This window comes from Marmota marmota, unplaced genomic scaffold, assembly GCF_001458135.2.
Source record: "Marmota marmota marmota unplaced genomic scaffold, marMar, whole genome shotgun sequence".
NCBI classification, from domain to species: Eukaryota; Metazoa; Chordata; class Mammalia; order Rodentia; family Sciuridae; genus Marmota; species Marmota marmota.
Genome location: NW_026000051.1, coordinates 2,707,893 through 2,714,100, shown reverse-complemented (window position 1 = coordinate 2,714,100; position 6,208 = coordinate 2,707,893).

Here is a 6,208-nt window from a genome sequence, read left to right as displayed (position 1 = left end):
CGAGAGGACCACCCCCCACCACTGCAGAGAGAGGCCTGGGGAAGAAGCAGGGCCCGCGGGCTTCCCAGAGCACAGCGGAGACTCTAGGGATTGGACGAGCCCTAGCAGTCAGGCGACCAGTGTCCACCAGGGTCAAGTGGGGAAGAGAGTGGCAGCTGGTGGTTGACGAGCTCTTCTCGTTCCCAGCTGGCTGAGGCCACAGGCTGGAGGCCATGTCTTCCCAGGGTCCCTGTGCCACCAAACTCAGATTGAGTAGGAAACCCCAGGAAGAGCCCCTTGGCGGAGGCAAGAAGCAGGCAGAAGCAGCCGCTGCTCAAGACACAGGGCTGCAGAACACTAGCTGGGCAGAGTTCCGGGCTCCTTGGGGACCAAGCAAGAGCCTGACCAGATGTCAAGATCTGGTCATCAGGGGAGTCCTGGTGGGGCCACCCTGGCTCAGTACTGCCCTGGGAAGGGGCTGCCCTCACTCCCACCCAGTCCTAGTACCCCTGGTTCTCTGGAACCTTCCATCAGAGATGCCCCTGCCCCATCTAGGAGCTGGCCTGAGTCCTTTTGGATCAGTGCAGACCTGGGCCAGGCTCAGGGGCAGCGGGAGGAACTCACACTGATGGGTGCCCAGTCCACTTATGGGGCACGTGGGGTCAAGAGCAAACCCGTTGGGATTGTCCTTCATTATGCAGCTATTAGTAGGGCCTCAGAGAAGTAGAGAAATATCAGCTCTGAAACCAGGAGGCCCTGGTTCAAATCCCAGCTTTCTCGTTTCCAGCAGGGTGACCTTGGGAGGGTGATTTGTCCAACACACTTCCTGACTGTCCCCACCTCCACAGCAATTGGGAAGACTGAATGAACGAACAGTATGTAAATATTGAGAATGCATCAGCTCTTTATGGCCATTTTATTATGAGGATGATCTAGGAGGTGGGGCTGTGACAGTCTGCTCGGTTCCTTGTTTCCTCTTTAAAAAGAATACCACCCCCCAATCTGTAGCTGGGCATATGGCTGCCTGCATAGACTACATTTCCCAACCTCCTGTGCAGGTAAGTGTCGTCACGTGACCAGGTTCTGACCAATGGAATGTCAGCAGAAGTGGTTTGGCCCACTTCCTGGGGCTTTTCTTTAAAAGACGGGATTGCCACCTTTTCTCTTTCTCCTCCTTTGGGAAGTAAGTCCAGGTCCCCTGGGGCCCCACACCAGCCCTGGACAACCTGCACTTACTTGAACGAGAAATAAACCCTTTCTTGTTAAACCACTATAATTCGAGATCCTCTCTCTCTCTCTCTCTCTCTCTCTCTCCCCTTCCAGGGCTGGGAACAGAACCCAGGGCCGAGCCACACCCCCACCCCCAGCTCCTGAATCCTTCTTTACTCAGGCACAGTGAGCAGGAAGCCCTGCCCTGCCCTCCAGGGGCTTCAGCCTTGCTGTGGGGGAGTCGGTACCACGCAAACAAAGAAGGAAGCAGGAGCATTTGGGAGAAGAGCACGAGAAGGGAAGGAGGGGAGGCGCTGGCCACCTGGGAGGATGCTCAGCAGGCGGGCTTCTTGGAAGAAGGGATGACAGAGCACTGAGCAGTGTTGAGATCCCTGCAGAGATCCCCCCAGCCAGGGGCACGGAGGGAGCCCTGCCTGGCCCTGTGGACCTGGGAAAGCCCCTGCCCACCCAGAGCCCAGTGCTCAGCAAGCCCCTGGCGCCCAGTAGGTGCTCCATGGGAGATGGCTGCTTTAGAGGAGAAAGGCAGGAAAAAAAAGAGGGGTGCAGCCTGGTGGGATGCGGGCAGTCTTCCGTCTTCCGAGGGGAGGGATGTTTGGGCTGGGGAGTGGAGGCCGGGGAAGGAGGTGCAGGACAAGGCCGGGGCTCCCCCACCTTCTCCCAGCCCAGCTTTGAATTCCTCCATTGCAGTCTCTGGCCAATCCATTCAGGGGCTCTGAAATGTAGCTGAGGAGTGGGGACATCCTGGGCTGGCTTGCTCCACCAGGGCCCTGCCCATCCCCTGGCTTCCCCTTCAGCCTGCTCCCTGCCAGCTGCCCTGCCTGCCTCTCCCACTCACAATCCAGCCACACTGGTCAGGTCACTTCCTCCAGGAAGCCTTCCCTGACATCTGTGCCCCCCCCCCACAGCTGGACCGATGGGTCCAGGGCTGCATTGGGCTCAGATGGCAGGTATTAGGAGCTCAGCTGTCATCTATCTGTTAAGGGAAGAAAGGAGCACGTTAGTCCAGGAAAGATGGGGAACCGGCTGAGAAGCTGGGCCGGGGCGGGGGGTCACCACTCCTGCGTCCTGCTGCTGCCCCAGGTGAGTCCTCCAGGCCCCTCCCCTCACCGTCAGAACTGGCAGTGAGGGTGGACGTGGGAGAGGTGGCTGGGGGCTTCCGCCAGAATAATGGAGTTGTGGGAGAAAAACTGGAGCTGTCAGGGAGGGGAGGCTGGAAATCACATCTGGTCCCTCCCCAGGCCACAGCTCCTGCAGGCGCAGGGCCACCAGCAGCAGGCCACCCTGCACCTGCCCAGCCCCTCATCTCCCACTCCCCGGAGGCACAGAGCCCCTCCGGGGCGGCAGGCTGAGCTGGGTGGGGGTGGCATGCGCGGTGCAGTCTCTGGTGCTGTGTGCACCAGCTCCTGGGAGAGGACACTGAAAGCTGCCCTGAGCCCCGAGGTCACTTTGCTTCTGCATTTAACATACTGAAGCCCCCTCCCTCCCTCCCTGTGGATAAACAGAGGCGGGAGGGCGCTGAGCCCTCTGGACCTCAGGGGCCCTGGTTGAAGGGAACCCTGGACTGGGGCCCCTCTCAATCCACCCGCTATGGGACCTGGGCTTCCCTGGGCCTCAGTGTCCTTGTCTGGAACTTGCACCTAAAACTTCATCCCCAGCATGAGCTCCCAAGTGCTGGAAGGGCCCAAGAAATCAGCTGGCTCCTGGGCCGAGAGAGGTTCCAGCAGGGCTGCAAGTCATCGCGGGAGATGGGGACAGAGCCCAGGAAGCTGGGGCTCTCTGGGGCTGCCAGGGGTGGAGCCCAGGGGCTGAGGCAGGCAGAGAGCAGGGCGGGGCTGGAGGCGGGACACAGGGGTTGACCTGCTGCCTAACCTGAAGTGCCAGGAGGGGAAAGAGATGCACTAGGACCCTGGACTCTCTGAGCAGCTGCCCTCGGGGCTGGCCTGTCCCCAAGGCTCCATAGTGTTTTCAAGCACCATTACTGCGGGGCCCACCCCCCAGCCGTCCACGCCGGGTCACTGGAGGACACCCGCCCTCCAGAGCTCCCTTCTGAGGTTTGTGGCCAGGGAGCCCACAATATGCACAGCTGCGGGGCTCCCTGGGCCATGGGCTAGGAAGGAGGGCCCAGAGAAGAGGGATCAGGGTTCAGGGAGGTCCACAAGAAATGACCCCCTCAAACCCCCCGGGGATGGCCCAGAGGCCAGGGAGTGAGGATGATGGGAAGGGAGTCCATGGCAGAAGGAACGGCACGTGCTGGGGCCGAGATGGGGCAATATCTGGGGCCGCTGATGTTCTGTCAGGCCGAGGGGCCGAGGGGAAGCGGGCCGGGCCTTGGATGCAGGATCACTGGTTTCCTGGCTCCTGGTCCTTTGGAGGTCCTTTGGAGGGCTGCAAGGGGACCTCCAGTCCCCTGGTCCCAGGAAGGCTGAGGGGGCCCGCGGCTGCCTTTCAAGTCAGAGTACCCTCCTCCTCCGGGAGCTGGGACATCAAAGCCAACCCAGGCAGATCCGGTGGCTTAAGGGGCGGGCAGTGCAGGGCCGCTTCGCGGTCCCCTTTCATCCTTGGGTGGGGCGCAGATCTCTGGGAGGCCCTGCGCTTCCCCACGTATCCCCCCCGCACCCGCGAGTCCCCGCAGGCCGGCAGGGAGAAGACTGAGCCCTGCCAGAGCCGCTGAGCTGTGTGATGTCGCCCCAGCGCCTGCCTGTCTCTGGGCCTGGCTTTCCCAGTGCCCACCACCCTGTCCAGGAAACACTAGCACAGGGTCTTGGTGGGGAGAATTTGGGGAAGGCTCCTTTGGGAACATTCTGCGTGCTTTGGATCACTGAAATAGAAAAAGAGAGCTGCCAGTGAGTGGGGGCTCACCTTGGGGCACCTCACCTTCACCCATCCCACCCACCACACCACCTGCAGATCCTTATCCCTGCCTCCCCACCTCTGGGCCTCCACTTCCTAGAACATGGAGGCCAGGCCGGGTGGACTTTGACTGTCTTCCCGCCTTCTTGCAGCCTTGAGTGAACTGGGGGGAGGGCCTTGTCTCCAACATGTGTGACCACAGTCACAAGGACCATAGCTGCCTTCTGTGGTCGACCTGGGACCCTCCCACCTCTCTGCCTGCACTGATCACGGGGTAGATCAGGTCTCCTTTCTCAGGTGAGCAGCCTGGAGCTCAGAGGGGCCGGTGGCTTGCTGAGTCCCGCGGCCAGTGGTGGGAAAGTGCGGTCTGCAGCCAGATCCCTGGGGAGGACGCCCTGGAGCCTCCTGGACCTTCGTGCATCCTGGGTGAGGCTGGCTGGGGATGATGGACGCAGGTGTTGGCAACACTGAGAGCAGCCACCGTGAAAGGCACCCATTGCACAGAGGGGGAGCCAAGGCCTGGGCGCTCACGCTGCCAGCCAAGCACAGAGCTGGGTGCTGACCTGGATATTTTGACTCCAGAGACTTGAGGCTCAGCCACCGCCTCTGGAGTGAGGAGAGCAGGACCCACGCAGGGAACTCCAGCCAGAGGCGCTGGCAGACAGGCAGGACACACAGACAGGTACTGAAGCACACAGGACCGGTGGGGGGTCTCGCTGGAAGTGACTGGGCCAGGTTTGAACGCAGCCTGTGCAGCTCCTAAGGCGCCCCCTCCAGCTTGACTTTAGAGCTTTGGCCAAAGAGCCGCTGTGCAACCTGGGGATGCAGCCCTGGGGGGCTCCCCTGGGCCAGGCCTGACCTGCCGGGAGGGGGCAGTTTTCTCAGATTCCCCCAGGAGACCAGGTGCACCCAGGCTGGAGGGTGGGGTGGTGCCCAGGTATCCCACAGACGCCACCCCAGCTGGAGATTGAAGATCCCTCCTGGAAAACCAGCTGATCGCGGAAGGAAGCCAAATGCGGTGAAATGAGCAGGGTCCTTGCCAGAAGCACAGGAGGAGCCCAGAGAACCGTCAAAGGCGGCGCCAGTGCGGGGCCTCGTGGACGGGAAACCGAGGCACAGGGTGCAGCGGGGACAGGCCCATGTCCGAGGCTGCCTCTGGGCCAGGCTGGGTGTCGGGGCCTGTCCAGCCCCTGATCCTGGAGCTCAGGGTCTCCGCACTCCAGGTCCCGCCATCGAGGTCCAGTTCTGAGTGACGTGAGTGCACCCAGAGCCCCGGACTCCTGGCTTCACTGGGCGGCGGGCCTCCCTGAAGAGGCAGGAGGCGGCCTGTGATGTGAGCGGGGTCAGTGGGGCTGACAGAAAGGGCTTCAGGGTGGAGAGGAGGATGTGCCAAGGCCCTGGGCATGAAGGGGCGGGCCAGGCCTGCTGCACAGAGCTGGCCCAGGAGAGAGCGAGGTCAGACGCGGAGGAGGAGGTGGCAGGGTGGCAGGATCCAGGGAGGAGCCTGCTCAGGCTGATGCTGGCTTGGGGAGGGGGACAAGCAGGGTTCCAGGCTGGCTGGTGTCCAGGAGCTGGGGTGCCCAGGACTTCAGGCCGGCAGGAGGAGCTGGCTGAACCTCAGGAGGGGGTGTTGCTGGGAACTGCGCTCCTGGGCTCCTACAGCCAAGGGAGGGAGGGAGATCAAAAGGGAGAATTTGCAAGTTAGATTTACCCTCAATCCATTAAACCACCAAAAGCTGTTGGGAAATGGCATCAGGGTCTGTCTCCACTGCCCGGGAAGCCACTACCTGTCCTCCTGGCTCGCAGGGCTCGCAAGCAGCGGGCCACAGACCCTGCGCTGGCCCTAGCCCGGGCATCTTCCTGCCCTCAGAGGCCTGGCAGGACCAGGGCTCCCCAGATGCTGGCTCTCCTCAGAAGCCTGCTGTGGATGGGACTGGCCGCTGGGCTCCTCCTGGGGAAGCAGCGCTCAGGGGTGAGCCATCGTCCAGGTCTAGGGGTGGAGGAGGGGCACGGAGAGAGCGGGAGGGAGGGAGGGAGGCAGAAGAGAAGGGAAGAGGAGAGAGGAAGGAGGGGAGGGAGGCAGGGAAAAGGAAGGCAGAGGGAGAGGAGGGGAGGAGGCGGAGGGAGGGAAGAAATGAGGCAGGAAAGA